Source organism: Periplaneta americana, chromosome 8 (assembly GCF_040183065.1).
Source record: "Periplaneta americana isolate PAMFEO1 chromosome 8, P.americana_PAMFEO1_priV1, whole genome shotgun sequence".
In the NCBI taxonomy this organism is placed as follows: Eukaryota; Metazoa; Arthropoda; class Insecta; order Blattodea; family Blattidae; genus Periplaneta; species Periplaneta americana.
This window is the reverse complement of record NC_091124.1, coordinates 171,248,474-171,271,692: the sequence shown is the minus strand read 5'-3', so window position 1 is coordinate 171,271,692 and position 23,219 is coordinate 171,248,474. Positions and strand designations below refer to the sequence as shown.

Here is a 23,219-nt window from a genome sequence, read left to right as displayed (position 1 = left end):
GAAAGCTCTTTCGTCACTGGAAAACGCGAACATATTTTTGAAACGTACTGTTTAGTATGACTGTAAGGCTACTATGACTATATGCGGTCTTGGATCTGTGTGCAGGATAGTTGAACTTCATTGGTAGAAGGGGTGGGAGTGAAGTACATTCAAAAAGTCAGGTACAATAAAAATTGAAGTAAAAATAAAATGATGTCTCTGTATAACAGGAATGTTCCGTAGCGAATTGCACTCGGACGGAGGTAAACAAGACATACACCACCCTACAGATATAAAGAAATGCCTCGTTACAATAAACCATACATTTCGTACTTACGTACCTAGTTCATACGATCCTCGATTTCTTAGCGGTATCTATGTCATCTTCACAATAAGAAATTACATTTTACAACTGGTACATATCCCATACATATACAGTAGATTGCGGAAAGAAAAGCTTGTGCATTTATCAGATAGACAATATTGTGCGAGAAGCTTCTTTGGACGTCGCATGAGGTGAATGGAGCGTAAATGAGAAGTCCCACATTGTCATTTGCGATTTGGTTCTCTTCTTTCAGGAAACTGCATAACATAATAATTAGGTTTTAACCATTATATAATTAAATAATTAGAGTGATACAATAATTAACGCCATCATTATTTTAATTTTTATACTGCTTTTAATGTGTTTTATTTATTGCTAAAGGCGATTAATTTAGATGAATTTAACAATATAAAACCCTCATTAACTTACTCATTTGTGTAAAATCTCAATAATTTCATTGAATGTTATGAAATATGTGGAAAACAAGACTGAACACATCACTGGTCACCAGTTAGAAGTAAAGGTTTGGATCTCAAAATGAAAATTCGTGTTCGGTACATTACGGGCTGTACTTTGCCTTTTGATCGTAATCTTCGGATCCATTCCGGCATGTTCCTATATAAACACCCCTTGCAAAGAACAGTTGTACAGGGACATCATTTTATTTTTACTTCGATTTTATATTGTACCTGAGTTTTTTAACGTACTTCACTCCCACCCCTTCTACTAATGACGTTCCAACTGTCCTGCACACAGAACCAAGACCGCAGTGAGTTAGTGAGTATAGTATGTTTCAGAAATATGTTCGCGTTTTCTAGTGACGAATGAGTTTTCAATAGTGAATCATATTTTCGTACAGGTACTGTCGTCCGTTTGCCTACGTCGCATCCGAATTTCCCCCACTCGCCACTCGCCTTCTACTCGCCCCTCTGTAAAGGCTAGTGGCTGGGGTGTCTTAGCTCTTTTCTCAAAACATTAATTTCTGTTAGGAATTGGACATCTACGTAATATTATACAATTGTTTAAAATAACTTAAGGAATTTTAAAGGCATATTGGTTCCGTTAAGTGCAATGTTAATTGATAAAAGTGTTCTATTCAGTCAATACTTTTATCAATTAAATAAAAGGGCCTTGTTGAGTAATTAACTGTCACGTGATTTTCACCCTTTCTACGATCCTGCGACATAACCACTTGGACGGACAGTAGACAGTAGATAGCATGTATAAATAATTTTATCTGTGCGGGTTGGGCAGAAGTGAAGATTGAATTTACAGTACGAAAGTTACTCTTTTATAGAGTAGGTACAGAATTATTTCAACATGAGTTACTAGTACGAAAGACTGATAATTGAGATTAGGTACAATAGTCTATCGTGCGATAATATCCACATTATAACTGAAGCCTGTATCGAAATGAACGGCCACCATTTAAAAAAAATGTGTTTAAATATCCATATTATGATTATTTTTCAATTTAGCTTCATTCTCTATATTGTACGCTAATGTGCTGTAGACAGTATAATATACACTGCATAATGAATACGTTCGCATGGATAGCTCAGTTCGTGAGTAAAAACACTTATTGTTAATACTGTACTGTGTTTTGATTAAACAAAAACCTAATGAGAATTATCAAACTCAAAATTGCGATATTTCCTAGTTTACGTAAATGGATGAACTACTTTTCTTCCCTCCTGTATCTAGTAAAGTGATTTGTTTGTATTTTACGCCAGTATCATCGAACTCCAGTCGTGGAAGGGGATAGCAAACTGTGTTTCCGTTTCTCAATCTTCATCCAAAGGTATAGCCAGGTTAATATTAAAAATGTTAGTAAAAATTAAATGATGTCCCTGTATATTCAAAGCAACATCATTTGCGCAATCCGAGTTTCTCAAGTAGCAGTACGCGTCACAATAAAAGCATTAGTGTTCAACACTTAGCCTATTATGTTCAGAATGGTTAGTAGTGCGCACTGCATTTCGTATAGCAGTCTGTCAACAATCTACTCCCCCCCCCTCCTAGTCAGACATCTACGCCGCACACCATTCGTCTGCGCTGGTTTATACATAGTGACCATACTGCGCTCAATAGCAAGGACACACGGATTAACGTTCCGTGGAAGTCACCATGATTGTCTCGGATTTCACCGAAGCACGAGTATCCGTTGTTTATGTCATGTTCTGTTTATTGTAGGAGAAGAACTGGTGTCGCTCCCCATTCCAGGTCACTAGAGTTGCGCCTTCTGTTTGTATAGTAGTGTAGACTAGAGACGTGGTAAACTGTTTTTTTTAGAAACAGTTTCAACTGTAACTGTTTCATGAACGAAGCTGTTCCAAAATAACAGTTTCAAAGAAACAGTTTCATAAGAGTATGTTTACAACATCAGTGCCAACAGTTCCAAGTGTTTAAACTGTTTCAACTTCTCATCTGTTTCAGAAACATGTTTCAAAGCCCTTGAATCATCTTTAAATCAGCTGTTCAGTGTATTATGACGAGGAAAGTAATTTCTCGTAGGTTACTGTTAAAGAGTACAGTAAATAACTACAATTCAAAATGAATCGTGAGACGGTTCCTCGTATAGGATAAGGAGATTTTCATTAGATTAGTATTTCGTGTTAATATTCTTATATGGATAGGATGCGCGGACGTGTAAGTTAGTTTCAAAATGTGAGACGGAAGTAACAGGTGGACAGGAAGACCGAAAGGAAGCTAGGCGGACAGGAAACATGTGTCCAGGCGTGGAGTTGACTGATGAGGGAATGTATGGACTTTGCCTGCGGGTGGTCAGTAAGATGACGCCAAGCCAGGTTCCAAAAGAGATGATCTGGTATATGTCAGAGAATTGTCAGGACGCCGGAAGTAGGGGGATGTTCTAGTTAACGAACAATTTTTGAAGAACGCGTCTTAAGTGACGTAAGTGTAATCATGGCCAATCAGGATTCTTAATAGAGACACGTGATATATAGATAGGAGGGCGAAATTCTATGTTTGGTGGTTGAAAGTAGGGGATAGATTTGGCAGATAGACAGAAGGCATATAGAACGCGTACGGAGAAGTTGCACTCCACATATTCTCGGCAAACCTAACTCGGAAGTATAACAATTTACGGACTTAGAAATTTTTAGTGGGTGTAGTAAGAAGTCGTGTGTTGCATTATTATTATAAGTCTGAATTCTTTCCTCTCATCACGTTATCAACTGTCCGTTATATTACTGGTGTTTTATAGTACAAATTATATAATTACGTGAAGTCATAAATTAGTATATCAACTTGCGGGAAGTGAGAGCGAGATATTATACACTTGGACGCGCATTTCTGCTAATCTGAAACGAACACTTAATAATAATAAACGCTTTCATAGTTCTTACCAACAACTTCTGGTGTGCGCCTACATCATTTCAACCTACGAGCACGTCTCCCAAACCCCATGTCCCGACCGTTTTGCAGCTGACCTGGGAACCTCATCCTCTACCGGAGTAATCTCGAGGAGGCTGGCGCCCAAATTAATCAGTGTACATAGTTAATTATTGACATCGACGTGCATCCTCGAGATACTTTCCATATGCGACTGAGCTGACAGCCGAGGGCAAGGAAAGGCGTCGTGGGCACCAGCAACGACGACGACAGACGACCGCTGCATATTTCGGCGACCAACAATTTTGTCAACCGCTTCAATCGATTTTAGTAAAAATAACGCATATAACTCATATAACCCTAAGAGAACTTAATAACAATAAGACATTAGCCGATTATATTTTTAGTGGTATATTCATAATTAACGCCATGTTAGGGCACCATAAACATATTTTCCATCAATGGGCAGCTAATAATTAATATCAGATTTATTAGTAAATTTGATCAGTACAATTAAATTGCGAGGTCCTACATAGGCTACTGTTGCACGAAGACCATGTGGAACTTGGATATTATTATATCTACTTTCGATTGGAGGTCGATGATAGCAAGGAAGAGGAAAACTATTTAGAAATTGAACTGTTTGTCTCTTGGAACCATGTGGAACGTTGAAGTGATCACTGGAGCAGTGTAACACTCTTTGGAACAGTTGGAACAGGTTATTTCACGAAACTGTTCCGATACGAAACAGTTTCAATTGTGAAACCGTTTCAAAAAAACTGTTCCACCGTTTTTTATCCATCTCTACTGTCCTCCAACCACGAGAAAGTCTCTGCCGGGTGAAATGGAGCGGGGTAATCCTGTGAATGAATGTTGATGTCATAAGGTCACACACGTGGGTACTCTTATCTCTATTGGCTAGCTCTCACAGCTCACACCATAACATTTATACAGACATATTGATACTACCATAGTTACAAAATTATATCACAGTTAATCTCCTGGTCTTTTAATCTCTTCATACAGGAAATAACATATGAGAGCGCATGATTTTTAAACTGACGTTATAACGGTAATATTATTTATCTACTTCGCTCCAATAGATGACGCAATAGTAAGCACATTCCTTTCACGGTTGATCTCCTGATTGGAGTAGTGTAGACCGAAAAGTTTCAAAATATTACAGTAGTTAAAATTACTGGCGAGATTTATATATTCTGCAAAACCTATTATTATTATTATTATTATTATTATTATTATTATTATTATTATTCCTTTTTTTCTAAATTTCATACTATTTAATTATTACCATTACATTATGTACTGTATCTGATTCTGAAGTCTGACTAGTGTAATATGTAGCTAATCGGCGATGAAGGGAACTGGCCACCCTATCCATTATCTCTCAGCCACCGGCGTGGCTCAGTCGGTTAAGGTGCTTGATTACCTGGTAGAGTTTTTTCCCAGCCGTAAGGTGAATGCCAGGTAATCTATGGCGAATCCTGAGCCTCATCTCGTCAAATATCATCTCGCTATCACCATTCTCATCGATGCTAAATAACCTCGTAGTTGATACAGCGTCGTTAAATAACCAACTAAAAAAATATATCCATTATCTCCTGGTCTAGTTGCCTCATAAGTGGTACTTTGTTGGTATCACTTGTGAGGTTCAGTTCTGTCTTCGGACAGTTGACAGTTGACAATATTGTTAATTTTAAATTTATTATTTTACGATGCCTTATCAACTGCTATGTTTATCTAGCGTCTGAGCAAGATGAAGGTGATAATGCCGGCGATATGAATGCAGGGTCCAGCGCCGAAAGATACCCAGCGTTTGGTCTCAATGGGTTGAGGTAAAATCCCGGAGAAAAACATCAACCAGGTAACTTCTCCCAATCAGGATTTGAACCCGGTTCCGCTCGTTTCACAGTCAGGCGTGCTAACCTTTACTCCACAGCGATAGACAAATATTGTTCATTTGGTGCAAAGGAATATAATTATCCACTCACATAAATAGACTTTCTCCCCCCCCTCCCGTATTAGAATATTTACGCTTATATTGTTTGTTGTTTTGAAAAGTAGTTACGTTTTTCTGTCCATGAGCAAAGGATTTTATTCTTTCTTCTTAATATTACATTTTGCAGAATGCAGTATAATTTGGAAACCTGGCAATGTGGGCTGTTTTATTTAAAGTTCGTTGACACGATATTTGTTATAACTTCGGTTATAAAATTTATAAGTTTGCAAGTTGCAGCTCGCATATACATGTGAAACTGGAGTTGCTGCCCTTCTCAAACATGACTCATGTATTTATACAAGGAGACCTCCTTCTACACAATAACAGACTAAGAATTCTAGATTTAATATTCCGCGAATTGCATTGATATTTCCGCATTATAGTTGCTTCATCTTGTCCTCCAACGTCACTTTCTGATTGCGACAAACCTACAGTATGTATGACATTACGGAAGGATGATATGACGGTTATAGAAGATAAGTGATATAGAAGTAGTGATGAAAACTAAAATATTAATTACTAGACAGTGGATGCGGGATGACTTATCGTTGAATGTAGGTGCATATTTACTATATGTTACATTTTTTCATTCAGACCATTGGCTGAACAGGTTTTAAACGTAAACAGACGACGTCAACATGCTACTGTATCTCCGTACAGTCGGAAGGAAAAGAAAAATAACGTACTGTAGTACATATCTTGCAAGGTTCAGTCCTCGTTATCATTGATGCAATTACCAGCGTTGCAGTAAACGACGATATATTCTCGTAAGTTGTCGAAGCTGAATCGTCTTCGCCTATCGCTTAAACAGTTTTTGTATCGAGAGAATTTCTGAAGAAAATCTTTAAAACGGGGATCACTCAATTTCTTTAGAGGAATATTTGTACTGAGCATCATGTTGCACGTGTCGTTAGACCCGCACAACGAAATGATGATGATGATGATGATGATGTGGATGATGCCTCAGATTTCATTTCAACGCATTTCCTGTGCGATGTACCGTTGCAATATTTCTCTATAGCCTGAGTTATTCTGGTTTTTATTTCAATTTTACATACATTACACACGATATTGTCTTCGTTAATAAATAAAATGTCACTCTCATACTTCTTAATTGCATTTCGTACCTCTGATCTAATTTAACGTTTTGCCATTATGAATGGCTCAGCACAACATATTCAATTCGTACTAAATACTTGAGCAGGATAACACAACTGCACACATTGCGTTGCAATGTTACTATGAACAGATCGGGGTTCATTCGTTTTGTACGCTGCTGTACTCGCCAGGTACACAAAAGACGGTCGGCGCGGCACGTGCCATATACTCTGATACGAAACAATTTCACTTTTCCTTAAGTCATCCCGCATCCACTGTCTATTAATTACATTACTGTGAATTATGAAAGTATATGTCCATGCTGGTGACAAAAAAGCTTTTCAATCTGAACTTTGTGAATGGCTGTTTGTGTCGCAGCTGAGTGTAATCTAAATTACCATACAAAATCTACAAATAGTGGGAACTGTTATACCTACAGGATGATTCAGGATCTTTGAAACAAACTCTGGGGACCGATAGATCTCGCAATGAGGATCATTTTTCGTAAAACAACCCATGTTCTCCGATCCCTCGCGTAGGAGCTACGCGACATCGAAAAAAGAAAAGCAGGTTTTAGTGACATTTACAGTTAATTATGAAATTAATTATTCATTTATTTCTTCAAGTACCCTTGCGGACAGGTTACAAGTGTACTGTCATATTTCTGCTCCGTTTGAATGGAGTGCTCTTCGGGACACGCTTTCGTTGCTCATGGAGAATGTACTCTTCACGATGTGAGGGGTGATGTGATTCAACATAACGTCCCAACGTACTTCAGCCTGGTTGTACGAGCACATCTGAACACATCTACGGGGAGCAATTGATAAAGAGAGCCGGACCTGTTGCGTGGCCAGCGTGATCACTCGACTTCACGCCCTTAATCTTTTTTTTTCTTTTGGGACAGGTGAAGTAAGACACCACTCAAATTGACACCAGAGAGGAACCGACTATGCGAGTATTAGCTGCTTTTGATCAAATTCGATACAGGCCGATAACCACTGCCACGACGGTGTAATGAATGTAATCAGGTTCAGGGTAGACACTTTGAACACCTGTAACTTGTCAGCAAACATACGTGAAAAATAATTAATTTCATAATTCTTAATGTCACTAAAACCTGTCTTTTTTTCGATGTCGCTTAGTTCATAAACGAAACATCGGAAAACATGGGATGTTTCACGAAAAAGATCCTCATTGCGAGATCTATCGATCTCCAGAGTTAGTTGCAGAGGTCTTGAATCACCCTGTATAGTAAATTTAGCAAGACAGGTATGTCAGCACAGGACTAGATGCAATGCTATTACTCCCAAGTACGTCTCACATAACTACGCGAATTCGAATGTGTCACATATCTTGATTATCTAATCGATAAATGTGGCTTTGATGACAGAGAACTGTAATCCCCTATTCATCAATGCAGACGAGTAAGTCATTGTCTATGATTTATTTTGTAGTTTAGGCATGTTTGTAAAAGTAAAGGCTAGTTCACAATAAACCGGAAACGGAAACAGCAAGGAGACCGAGAACGGAAATAATGTTAAAATAAATGCATTTAAATGTGAAGATTCACAATTAAATATTGGGAACGCTCACATTTAAATACATTTATATTTTAAATTATTTCCGTTCTCGTTCTCGTTACCGTTTCCGTTCCCGGTTTATTGTGAACCAGCCTTAACTTGTTTCACTTACGAAGGTATCTTGTGGATCCTTTACCATGCTATGGAATAAGAAAAGGAATTGAGAACAACTGCGGAGTGAATTTGTACGATCGACAAGTTCCAAACGAGGATATAAGAGTAAATGTGAAAGATGCAGTAGATTGAATATAAAGTAAGACTCTCATTTGGTTTGCTATGTTTTGTCGCTAGATTGAAGAGAGACAGCCGAATGAAAAATATGTACCATTTCAAGGTACCGGGAGAGCATGAGAGAGAGAGATCCATAGCGGTCATGGAATGGAGGAATACCACTGATTGAGAAGGTTAGAAATAATGCCTAGAAACCTTCAAGATTCTACAATTTTGTGATTGTAATTGGCAAGGAGGCGTTCAACTATAATAAGAAACGAATATACAGGGTGTGTCTAAATTCCCATTACAGACTTTGAGGGCTTGTAGTATGGACCAGGACGGTTAAATTTTACTTAGGAACTCATTTCTGGAAACGTACCGTTTCCTCGCTACAAGCAAAACACCACCACATCACATGTTGTACTCTTGCACTTCTGCTGCTTACTGTATGTTATTTTTCCTCTGGGTACACTTACAAGAAGGGCTCGAAGTGACGAGCAGCGACTTCAACACACACACGGCACCTATGTACCATGCTCTGGTACATATGCTCACTAATACCATAACTCGCGGTAGCAGATCTTCCTCTGATTCCACAGGGGTGTCGTAAATCAATCTCTTCATGTTCTACTGTACTTCAACCAGGAGAAAGTCTTAGGGGAATGAGACGCAGCGGGGTAATGCTATGAATGAATGTTGATGCCATAAGGTCACACACGTGGGTACAAGCATCTCCATTGGCAAATTCTCAAAGCACAAGCGATAACACTGATACACACATATTTATACTACCCTAGTTACAAATTATATCACGGTTAATCTCCTGGTCTTTTAATCCCTCCATACAGGAAATAACATATGCAGGAGAGCGCATATTATTTTTAACTGTTCTTATAACGGTAATATTATCTATCTACTTCGCTCCAATAGATGACGCAATAGTAAGCAACATTCCTTTCACGATTAATCTCCTGGTTGGAGAACAGTAATCTAGCGGAGGGTCCACACCTGTGGAGTAACGGTCAGCGCGTCTGGCCGTGAAACCAGGTGGCCCGGGTTCCAATCCCGGTCGGGGCAAGTTACCTGGTTGAGGTTTTTCCGGGGTTTTCCCTCAACCCAATACGAGCAAATACTGGGTAACTTTCGGTGCTGGACCCCGAACTCATTTTACCGGCATTATCACCTTCATTTCATTCAGATGCTAAATAACCTAGATGTTGATACAGCGTCGTAAAATAACTCAATAAAATAAATAAATCTAGCGGAGTCAAGTCGGGTGAACGTACAGGCCAAGCAATCGGGCCATCACCACCTATCCACTCTTGCCGTGGAGCACCACAGTCGGACCTGCTGGCTGTGAATATACCCGCTGGTAAACCATGGCATAGAGTGTGTGCGAAGGTGTCTGGCGGTGTGGATAACGCTCCTCATATAGCTAACTAGCAGCCCTCCCCCACTGCATCGAGCTTCGCCATGGTTAGCTACACGTTTAGGGAATACGCCGATATGATGTTACTGTACGGCGGGAGATTTGAACGTGTGTTGTGGTGGTGTTTTGTTTGTAGTGGAGAAACGATATGTTTCCAGACATGAGTTTCTTTGCAAACGTTAACCGTCTTGGTCCCCACTACAAGCCCTCAAAGTATGTAATGAGAATTTAGATACACCCTGTATAGTGTAAGCCTAAATATACGGAGCGTTAGAAAATCCCTACATTAAAATATATTACAATATTAGAATACCGTATATCCTCTTCTTATAGTGTAATAGGCTACCAAATTCCAAAGCTTTGTTTCATAGAAAATTTAATATTAGGACCCATGTTATATATACAGGGTGTCTCCGAGGTGGTGTTACAAACTTTCAGGGATGATGGCGAAGGGCACATGTATCAATTTGAGATAAGGAACCCTGGTCCGGAAATGACATCCGGCCCATACCATTTTTCCACGACTTTTCCAAAGGTGAAGGGAAGTAGGGAACGAAGTGCCAAATCACAATTCCATTTCCACACAATTATTTTTGCTTATAACTTTCGACTCAGTCATTTCCGGACCAGGGTTCCTTATCTCAAATTGATACATGTGCCCTTCGCCATCATCCCTGAAAATTTGTAACACCACCTCGGAAATACCCTGTATAATAAACATGAGTTCTAAAACTAATATCGTTCGAGATATGAGTACTTCATCAAACATCATAGGAGATCCTCAATGTGATTTCTGTTCATTGTAACAGATTCTTCTGTCTTAACGTCTTTAGAGACTCAAACCTTGTTAAACTTTTGTTTACTTCATTTCCGATACGATACTGTAAATCCTGTAAGAAACAAGCAAAGAACTCAGAATACCGTATATGCTATAGTACTTAAAGTGTCGTTGTGCCCCGGCAGGACAACAATGATCAACGATCTTTTTAACATTGATTTGATTACGAGATATGGTCACAGTTTAGTATATACAGTTGCGAAGCTCAATACTTACTAAATATGCATCCATAGATAGTTGCTAGCCACTAGGATTGCTACTATCGCCTCATTACAGACTCTTTCCATAACATACGATAAAATGTATTATACTTTTGATATCGTGATCTATTGAAAAATTAACACCTTCCTTCCACTATCGAAATACGAAATACATAAGGTTTATATATTATTTTCATAAAGTATACATTATATTTTATTAACTCACCTTCCTGGACCTTTCGGAAGAAGGATAACTCTGACGTCTTTTTCTTAGAATTTATAGTGCTACAAACGTCTCCTTTTCGCATATTATTATTCAAATAATTGTATTTTAGCCATTTACAGTTATTACAACCGATAACGAACATTTTACAATTTACACAACTTTTCACAATAATGCGAAACGTAATATATGTTCGAGTTTTCTATTTCGGTGTATGGAGTTCAGTGAATTATTATATTATAACTTTATTGCGCATAATAGCTAAGTGTTTTATTTAGTGTAATGTGTCCATAAGTTCCCTTTACTTCTTGTTGCATAATATGTTGCAGAAATAATTACAAAACTGTGTTATTTTAATGTGAATAGAATTTTACATGTTAACATAATCTTTTCGCATCAACATTTTAAGTTTAGAATGGAAACTATTTTGAGGTTTAATAAAAAAAGAATTTATATTGTGATTTAATATAGCACATCTGCCTTCCTTAATAAAGACAGAAAATTTACCATACCACTCCTATGAAATAAGTGTTCCTACGATTGTTACTTCTTCTCTGAGGTAGTAAATAAATACAATAATTCAATACTCAATTGTAGTATTAAAATACAGACAAATTGAATGTGCGGAGTATCATACATGACATTATGCTTCATTATAATGTATAATTGCGAATTTAGGAATATAAGATGTAGTAAACATAACCTATAATATTTCCATATGAATTGCAGGACAGTGGAGACCACTAAAATTAGACAGAAAGGGGCAACTGGGACAGTAAACATAACCTATAATTTCAACATATCTAAATATCCGTGCGGTGCAACTGAAAATTATTGAATCGTGCATAAATGAATGTACAAGAATTTCGCAATATTTAATCGAAATAAAGGCAGGTATTACACATACGAACAACGTAATTTTCACACCAAAAATAATATTTCATCTTAACTCGCAAGCGATTTATGTCTGAAGTGTCTCATAATCATTGTTTTATATTTTATTAATGTAATTACACTACATTTTAGAGAAATATATGTCACACTTTATGCATTCCAACTAATATATATGATTGAAACGCCGCCCTTCGTGATCGGGTTAAGCGAGTCACATGGTCTGCCTTACGGCCTGTATTAGATCACGATGGCAGTGACACAGTCTATTGTTCCTAGTACTCACAGCGCTCCAAGCGGCTAGCAACTACCGCGAGAAATGCAAAAAATCACCCCAAGCTTCGCAACTGTATATACTAAACTGTGATATGGTGATAATTATTTTATTCATTTATTGAATCTGATGATATTCGTACTTGCTGGCTACGAAAGTTGCTTGTAGTCTTTCATATCGACAGCGACAGACCGGATGGGGCATGATACCCCAGCTGTCTGCTTCCCAAGTTCAGACTGTGTATTCTCCACCGTCAGGCAGATTTGCATAATCCTCCAGACTCTCCACATACGAGTCCAAATGAGTTTGACCTTTTCCAAAATTCTGTCTGATTGTTGCATACATCTGGTGATATATATGGTCAGCATTTTAGGGTGTGAGCAGCACATGAACCTACGTCAGCAAACATACTACAGGGTGTGACTTCGAAGCCCCGCGTGGAGGCTTGCTAATCATTTGAAGAGTCCACTGCAAGAATGATGGATGTCATTTGGAATAAATTTTGCAGGAGAAGCAATTGAAAGTTTGAAATGCTTAGCGCTCAAAGCTTAACTGTGATTTTCCGATCATTACTGGACAATGACTATCAGTGTTAATGCCATGTAACTCTCTATGTACATTCTATATATCTTAAGATGTGCGTTGACAGTCTTGGTTCAGTTTCGACATGAAAGTGACATCCATCATTCTTGCAGTGGACTCTTAATTTCTTACAAGCAACACCAAAAAGGCGTTACTATATGAAACTATTGGCCTAATTAAGATTTACCCATTTACGTAATTGATCACGTGATTGTAACTTGTTTAAGACCCTTAAACGTTCTTTCCACCACAAATTCTTATTTGTATATCGGCAGTTCTTGGGAAAAGTGACATAAGTCAGTTTCCACAAACCTTTTTTGATAATTTATTGACAACTTACACTGGTTTATGTCGGTTTGATTTTTTTCTGTATGAATTATTGTAACGGGAGAAATACTTATGGGAGAGTCGGGTAGTATCGGACAGTGCGTTTTTTTTCATCTACCACCATATGGTAGTACCTGAATGACATGGTTACGTTTCTCTATGCGACATCACAGAAACGTAACCATGTCAATCAGGTACTATCATCGTGTGGTAGATGAAAGAAACTAACTGTCCGATATTACCCGATGTCCGATACTACCCGACTCTCCCCTAAGTATTTTTTTTTTCCAAGCGAGCAGATGTTTCGTAAGTTGTTAATAAGTTATCAAAAAAGGTTTGTGGAAAATGAATTGACACTTTTCCCAAGCACTGCAGATATAAATTACGGAAATATCTTAGTTTGAACAAACCGGCACATAAGCCCTTTAGTGTTTCTCATCCACACTTGAAATTATTCAAACACGCTTTACAGGGAGCTACTATCTGGAAGTTGCGTTCTGGCGTCTTGTCAGCCCATTTGAGTTGTGTGGATATAGAGGATAAATTGTGACGGTGTCGTGTATGGTTCCTGGGGTAGCTCAGTCGGTAGAGCATTCGTGCGTTAAGCGAAGGGTCCCGGGATCGATACCCGGCCCCGGAACAATTTTTCCTTGAAATTATCCAAGTATGGAGGATGTTCCAGAACTTCTTAGTTCTATCTGCGAAGTAAATTAACCACAGGGGCAGCTATGTGAGAGCGAACACCATCATGTAGCACAATAGAATGATAATTGAGGAAATTTGAACGTTTATGGCGTACCGCTGGTTGTAAATGGTGTTACAGAAAATACCATTCCCACGATTTCCGACAGGAATTGAATGAATGAGAAGGATTCCGTCAAAATCATAACCAACAACGGTGTCCTTCCAGCAGCACTCTTACAACGTTCACTTGCCGATTACGGTCTGCCAGCTCCATGTTTTTTATGAACATCTTCCCTCCCACTGCGAACTGCATGTGCCCACCTAGCCACGGTACCATATGATGAAGTCTCTTTACCACAAGCTTTCAGTAATACTATATGGCATTGTCGAGTATTCTTGCCTCTTGCAATCTGAATTTCAATGAAGCATCTTTGTTCGTATTTGCTAAACATTTTAGAGAGCTACACTTAACAGTGTACAAATTAAACTCACTACAAATACCGTAGTTTCTCCTAACTATGGTCCACATTTGTCACATTTTTCTTTGTATATTCAATACTATTCATCCAGATTAAGTGAAATTATGGCTTCGGACTCTTGTAAGTTTATATTAAATAAATATTGACATATGTGTTGGAAATTATTTAATTACAAGTGTTGAAAAAATAATAAGCATTGGTACATAGTTGTATTCTGAGTTGCCCAACTATGGTCCACTCATTTATTCATGCTTGAAAACATGAATGGGCTATAGCTGGATCTGTAATTATTCGTAAATCAATAAATTGAGTTTCTAATTTAAGGGTAGAAACATAATCGAGCACAGAAATATTAAAAATAAATGAAAAGTACATGGATTCTTTTTATTAGTACACATTACATAAACACACAATAAACAAGTGAAATCTGAAAGTCATTTTCCTGCAATAATGAACAACTACACTCACTGGCAAAAATACTGGGCCACCTAAAGTTTCTCAATTTTTTTTATGAGGTGAGAATCAGAAAACCCATTGTGAAATGAAGAAAACATTGCTTCCCAGAAAAAAAACTCTTTTTTATTATCACTTGCCCTATTATTTTCAACGCCAACAATGGATACAATTAAAAGGTGTAAAAACTTAAAAATTGTTTCAATTTTCTTCCAAATGTTCAACTGATTTTGTGGCCACCCAGATGTTACTAATAGCGGATATTGCCTCCCCTCAGTAATTGCCGATTCTTACTATACATGAAACAACAGCTCCATTGTTCTTCACTTCCAAAACTTTCCACGGCCACAATTCCTCCTCATAAGTAACTACCATATAACTATGTGCCTTTAGCATTATTTTAACAGATTTCGTCTTCTTTTCCACATCTGACTCACTGTCTGTAAATATGGAGAGTACACCGGAAACATCATAATCTGTATCCAATTCAATTTCATCGCTCTCATAGTCACTTACAGGGACGGTTGTGATCCTTCTACCCTGAAGTTTTCGTTTTACCGGACCATTATTCGTGCTAGTACCATTGATGCTGCAACAGCCTGTTTCTTTATTTACTAGACTATAATGTTAAATGGTGTTTTAGAATATACTGAGATACCGTATTTGCAGAAGTAAATAATCAAATTGTTCACATTTCATTAAAACAAATATTTCAAAATTAAATACAACTATGGTCCACGAAAAATCATGGTATTAACAAAACAAGGCTGTGGTGGGGACTAGTATCTCGTCCACAAACCACCTGCGTCAAAATCTGCCCTCATTCTGCGCGGCATGGAGTCCACAAGTTTATGGAACAGGTCTAAATTCTTCCCCCAGTCTATAAATACGAACTTAAAACAAACGGTAAGGTTATGTAATGATTTATTTTTCATTTTAATATTTTAACAATATTATTTATATAACATATTGCAGTAATAACATCGGCATCTGGAATCTTATTGATTTTTTCACGGCTTCCTTAATGTTACTTGTATCAGGAATGCAATAAGTTTCGTGGAGTAGTAGACTTGACTTAATTTTTGCAAATATTTAAAAACAATAATTAACATTGCAATTTAGGTGAAATTGCAGTGGTAAGTTTCCAATTTATAATTATAACGTATATCACGGCCTGCTGGAGTATAGTAAACACAGAAAACATTTTATAGCAACAATGTTAATTATACTAAAGTAATAAATGAATATTTATTTATGTTATTATTATTATTATTATTATTATATTATTAATGTTATTATTATTTCACTCTTCAAGGGCTTTGTTATATCTAGAATCAACCCGCCATTCGATTTTATTACATATTTTAGCCTCTTAAACAAAATACAGCAAATTTAAATGGTTTAATTATGTGTTACCTAGTGAACTACAGCTTTGACGAGACGAGCATGCGCAATGCATGTCTCTGGAACTTGGAAACTGTCGGCCGGCCCATTCTTTTTGCCGCTAAGTGTACGTAACTCTTTACTGCAATGCACATATTCAAGGATGATGTGAGTACCTTACATTAAATTGTAAGAGTTAATATATCTCACTATAAAATAATTGTGTATTTAATTGTTTAGACATTTCCTACTTCAATGATCATTCATTATATTTCTTGAATGCAGGATACAGGTTTTATTGTAACCGCAGTATACTGCTCAGTGATTACAACAGAGGCATACTCCATCCTTTGCACGCCCCCTTCTCATACAGTCTATACCGCGTGCGCAATAAACCTTGCGATTCTCGTGGCAATTCCACGAAGTCTAGTTATTTACATTCTCTGGCCCTGAAAGGTCCATCAGTGGCGGCATGTAATTTTCAAAAAGAAATGTAATAAATTAATTTTTTTTATAATGTGTTATCTCGTTTCAAGGTTTAATTATGCTAGATTTCCTGTCGGTAGTTTCAATTCAAAATGAACACAACAAGTGACGTCTTTAATTTTACAGTATATAAATAAGTAATCAATATACAGTTCGTAATAATGGACTTACCCGAAAGTTTGTGCATTCCATAATTCTTAATATGGACTTTGTTGAAATGTGGTTTAATATTGAAAAGGGCGAGTAGAAATAAATTGGATGGAACACAATAAACAAGCAATAAGTCTTCAACAACAAAACGAACATACAGTATTCCCATTTCCTTTGGAAGTAGTATTCTTTCACGGGTTTAGATTTTTCCATGTTCCAGTTGTCTTTAAACTGCAGTACTCGTATTATTAGTTTGTTCGTTTACTTATTTTACTTATTTTCTTATTTACTTACTTACTTACTTATTTAGACTGCTTATTTACTTACTTAATTACTTATTTATTTATTTATTTATTTATTTATTTATTTACGTATTTATTTACTTATTTATTTGCTTTTATTTATTTATTTACTTATTTACTTACTTACTTATTTACTTACTTATTTATGTATGTATGTATGTATTTATTTGGCTGGAGTGCGTTACAATGTTGAATGACAGCATTGACATCCGGTCATATAGCTATCACTCACTTATCAACGTACAGTTTATTTATCGTCCTATTATTAGTAAAACTAGTTAAGACCAGTAATACAAGTTTTGTAGAAACAGGAATTAAAATTTTATTAATGCACGAAAAATCATAATAAATTCTTCGAATGAAGTAATTTGTTTGTTGCCTGGATGCAACATTTCGGACTTATTTCATTTTAGTAGAATACAGAGCACGGAAAGACAAGTCGGGGACTGTACTTAACTTATTTTACACAAAAAGTGGATTTAATCGGCTTTACTAATAACAGGACGATATATACATAGGTAGACCTTCTTACATTATATGCACTGTAAAACTTTGACAAAAGTTATAAAGGATCCAAAGAAAATGTATCTGAATGAAAAAACACAAAATTCAGATAATAAGATTAAAACTATTTGGGATATTATTAAAAATGAAACTAATCGATATTCAAAGAGTGAAAATATTACTTGCATTAAAATCAATGATAGTAAAATAGATAACCCAAAATCAATTGCAAATCATTTTAACGACTTCTATATAAATATGATTCAGAACTTAAACATTGAAGATTGTCCAGAAGATGCTGCACTTGGTTACCTAGCTGATGAATTTAACACTGAGTTTTTAGGTCTCAAATTTATTCCCACTACCGCAGCAGAAATCATGCATGTGATAAAACAACTAAAAACAAAATATTCCTCTGGATATGATGACATTCCAAGTAAAGTTCTGAAAGCTTGTTCTGAAATATTATCCCATCCGTTAAGCTATCTATGCAATTTGTCAATGCAATGTGGTATTTTTCCAGAGACTCAAATATTCAATAGTAAAACCAATATACAAAAAGGGAGATAAATGTACTATTGCTAATTACAGACCCATATCATTATTAACAACATTTTCAAAAGTGTTTGAGAAAGTTATGTATAATAGATTATATCATTACCTGGAGTCCAACAATATATTAGTTTTAGAACAGTTTGGATTTAGAAAACAAAAATCGACAGAGAATGCTGCTTTTAGTTTGGTGGATGAAATACTAAATTCATTAAATTCGAAACTACATGTAGGTGGGATTTTTTGTGACTCGGCTAAAGCATTTGATTGTGTAGACCATACTATATATTAGTAAAAAAATTGAAGTTTTTATGGTATTAAAGATGAGATGTTGGGTTGGTTTACATCATACTTATCAAATAGAAAACAAAAAGTAGAAATAAATGTACCAAATAGTCATAAAGTTACTTATTCAGAATTTAGAAATATTAAACATGGTGTTCCTCAGGGGTCAATTTTAGGTCCATTGTTGTTTCTAGTTTATGTTAATGATTTAGCCTTGACCATAAACAATTCATCCCATGTAATTTTATTTGCAGATGATACAAGTGTAATTATTTCAAGCAAACAATACGATCATTTTATAAACACTTCTAATACAGTGCTGAATCTAATGAATGAATGGTTCCATGCAAATAAACTAGCACTTAATGTTGATAAAACCAGTGCAGTCAAATTTAGTACACACAATAGTGCTCAGGTTTCCTACAGTATTCGATTAAATGGAACTCATCTCAAAGAATCTATAAGCACAAAGTTTCTTGGTTTAGAATTGGATAATCACTTGAACTGGAAAACGCATATAGAATGTATTACTCGTAAATTGAGCTCTGCCTGTTATGCATTACGATCCTTATCTACTATTGGTGATATAAACTTACTTAAAATGTCATACTTTGCATATTTTCACTCTGTAATGAAATATGGATTAATATTCTGGGGTAACTCGTCTGAAGCTAAACACGTTTTTGTTTTACAAAAGAAAGCTATAAGAATAATGACCGGTGTGCATAAAAGGACCTCATGTAAAAATATTTTCCGAAACTTAGAAATCTTGACTTTACCTTGTGAATACATTCTTTCCCTAATGATGCTGTATATTAAGAACCAAGATAAATTCAGTACTAATCAAGACATTCATCATTTTAATACAAGACATAAATCAGATCTTCATCTACCCTCTGTTAGTCTAAGCTGTTTTAAAAAAGGAGTTCGCTATTCATGTATAACAGTCTTCAATGCACTGCCTAATTATCTTAAAGATTTGAAGAACAAAGAGAAAAGGTTCAGAAAAGAATTAACCAAATTTCTACATACTCATACCTTCTACACAATTGATGAATTGTTTATGCTTGTGAATTGAATTATTCTACTTAAATGACATGTACAATTTTATATAGCTCAACTAAAATATGTTTTTATATTGACTTAATCTGTTTACTATGTATTGTATTTTTTGTTTAGCATAACTGATGAATTGTATGTACTGTATAGGTCAACTGATGAATTGTTTAAGCTTATAAATTGAATTAATCTACTTGATATGAATTGTATAGCTTAACGAAAATAAGTTTGTAAATTGAACTAATTTGATTGTGTATGTTTGTATAGTTTGGCTGATGAATTGTATATGTTCTTAAAATGATTACTAGTCTGTGTAGCTCTACTGATGAATTGTATATAGACCTACTGTAAATTGAATGGTAATATGTATAGCTCAACTGATGAATTGTTTATGATTATAAATTGAATTAATCTACTTGATATTAATTGCACAAATTTGTATAGCTTAATGAAAGTATGCTACTTTATATTGTATATATTTGTATAGTTTTGGCCGATGAATTGTATATGCTTTAAATTGAATAGTAATCTATATAGCTCTAGTGATAAATTGTTTGTGTTTGTAATTTGAAGTAGTTTGCATGATATGTATTATCAATTTCTGTATATCACAACTGGTTGAATTGTTTATACCTTAAATTTAATTAAATTGTTTTGTATTATAATATAGCTCAACTTATGAATGATCGTTTGCGTTTGTAAATTTAATAATCTGATTGGCTATGTATTGTATACTTTTAGTAGAGCCATCGATGTAGCTCAGTCGGCAGACTCGCTGGGCTGCTGTTCCGGAGCTGCGTTCGGGCTTGGGTTGGATCCCCCTTTGGACTTTGGTTTCTTCCGAGGTTTTCCACAGCCGTGGGACTGAAGACGGATGGTCTATGGCGAGTCCTTGGCATCAACACCTTTGATTTGATTACCCCCTTTGATTTGATTACCTGGTTGGGTTTTTCCGAGGTTTCCCCCACCGAAAAGGCAAATGCCGGGTAATATTTTGGGGAATCCTCGGACCTCATTTCATCTCACTACATCTCGCCAAAATGTAAAAAAATTGTACAACATTGTAAAAATTGTAGAAAATTACTAAATTGTAAAACTATAAAAATTTGTAAAAATTGTAATTGTAATATTGTAAAATGTTCACATGTTACACATCTTAAAGCTTCATTGCTCATGTAAGATCTATGGAATAAAATAATGAATGAATGAATGAATGACATATATTTTAAAATTTATTTGACATATTTTTTTATTTTATTTATTTGCCTCATTCATTTTTCTCTTACTTTCTAAAGGTGGGTTCCTAAGGATTTTATTATCTGTTCATTTGTAATTCCTGATAGCGTATTGTATACCTGCCGCCGCGAGAATGAATGTTGATGCAGCTTAGCGTAACTAGAACGTCATGACCGCACTGGTAGAAAAGGTGGGTGGGGTAAGAAAGGAGTAAAGCAGTCGCTCTGAGGAGCTACAGTTCTGCAGGTCTGTTATATTTGTATGTGTACATACTGTATTTATTCTTACTGAAGTTTGTATTTTCATGTACGAGTATAAGACGTGAAAATAAATTTCTTTCTTCTTCTTTACTGTATCTTTTGATGTCAACGTCGAGCATGAGCAAAGCGACCGCCTTATCAGTAACTTATTGAGTGGCTATCACCAAAGCTCGGAACTTGGGGACTTGTGTCTTTGCACGTGGCTAAGCGACCGGACTTCAATGTCAACAAACTCCCGCTTCCAGCACAGAGGTACTGTCAGGTCTGCTATAAAAGTGGTTCCTGGCTGGAACAACATAATGATAATATTATGATAGGTTGAAACACCTAATTTTATAGCATATATATAAATAAACATGCAAAATACATCAAATTTACAGTTCTGCTCTGTACATTTTATTACAGTGTATGACTACTGTACATGCATTCGAAGATTTTCGAACCCATAAATTCTTCGTCTGTTAGTTAAACATGATTTGAAACGAAGGAAACTTATTTCCACGTCACATGAAGTGACGGGAGTAAACTTAAATTTTTGAATTTAAATACTATTATAGTCACAATCATGCCATGGTATGAAAGAAAAATTTCACAACCTCGAGCGGGAATCGAACCTGCGACTTCCTGTTCTCCGGTCAGGCGCTCTACCACTGAGCTACCGAGTTCGTCTCACGCCAAACGCTTGGAATTATCCTTTCATACTGGCGACTCTGTTATATTATATTATCCAGAAATGCATATAGAGTGTTAGTTGGGAGACCGGAGGGAAAAAGACCTTTAGGGAGGCCGAGACGTAGATGGGAAGATAATATTAAAATGGATTTGAGAGAGGTGGGGTATGATGATAGAGAGTGGATTAATCTTGCACAGGATAGAGACCGCTGGCGGGCTTATGCGAGGGCGGCAATGAACCTTCGGGTTCCTTAAAAGCCATTTGTAAGTAAGTTGTATAGACCGATTACACTTCTAAATGCCGACTACAAAATTCTAATGAAGATTTTTGCGAATAGAGTAAAAACTCTCCTTCCTCAGATTATAGACACAGGGCAAACGTGTGCAGTTCCAGGAAGAAAGATCACCAATATCCTCTCTGCTATTAGGGATTTGTTATTGCAAAAAGGAGATAATGAGATTGCTGGGTTACTTAACATAGATCTTGAGCATGCCTTTGAAAATATCAATCATTCCTGTTTGTAAGCAATTAAATATGCCTATAAAACGTATCAATACCTTCAAACAATTATATCAGAATGCGCATACACGAGTACAAATAAACGGGTATTTTACGAAACCAATCGCCTTACAAAGATCCGTTCGTCAAGGCTGTCCAATGTCAATGATATAATTTACATGTGCATTAGAACCGCTGCTGAGGATGCTGACTTTTTCCTTGTGTAATAACAGACAGATGGTGTCTATACCCCCGGTATAGGCCTATGCCGACGATGTGATTATTTTATGCAAAGAAACAACAGATCCCCTTCGTATTCAAGAAGTGCTACAAGTATTCGGAAGTGCGTCAAACTCTGTCATTAATTTTACGAAAACTACTTCCATGGCCCTAACTCCAAAGGGTCAAACTATATCAACTCGATTTACTAATGTTAATGAAATGAAAATTTTAGGGATACTATTTACACCCAATATTATGGATGTTATTGAATTAAATTGGAAGGATATTGTTAACAAAATCAGATATGGAATCCAAAGACACCTCAGTTGAAATTTGAATCTTATCCAAAAAATGTGGCATATAAACACGTTTATTTTATCCAAAATATGGTACCTTGCGCAAGTTCTTCCGATACCCGAAAATACAACTCAACAAATTGAAAAATTTTAGGATTTTATTTGTGGAAAGGTTTCGTATTTCGTATCGCACGACCTCAATGCAGATTGTTGATCAAGGAAGGAGGTCTACAGTTAACTAATGTAAAATCTAAATGTGATGCTCTATTTATAAAAGATACATTACGCGCTGACCGCAGTATAGACACTTTAGTGTTCATATCTATGTTGCTTCATTGCATGCACCCAGTATGACTAGGTTTTTGAA

At 36.2% G+C, this 23,219-nt stretch overlaps 1 long non-coding RNA gene across 1 annotated transcript in view; it reads right to left on the bottom strand.

Moving 5' to 3' along the window:
- The window catches only part of LOC138705238 (uncharacterized), an 825,990-nt gene that overhangs the window by 427,056 nt on the left and 375,715 nt on the right, over positions 1–23,219 (bottom strand). The window lies entirely within an intron of this gene.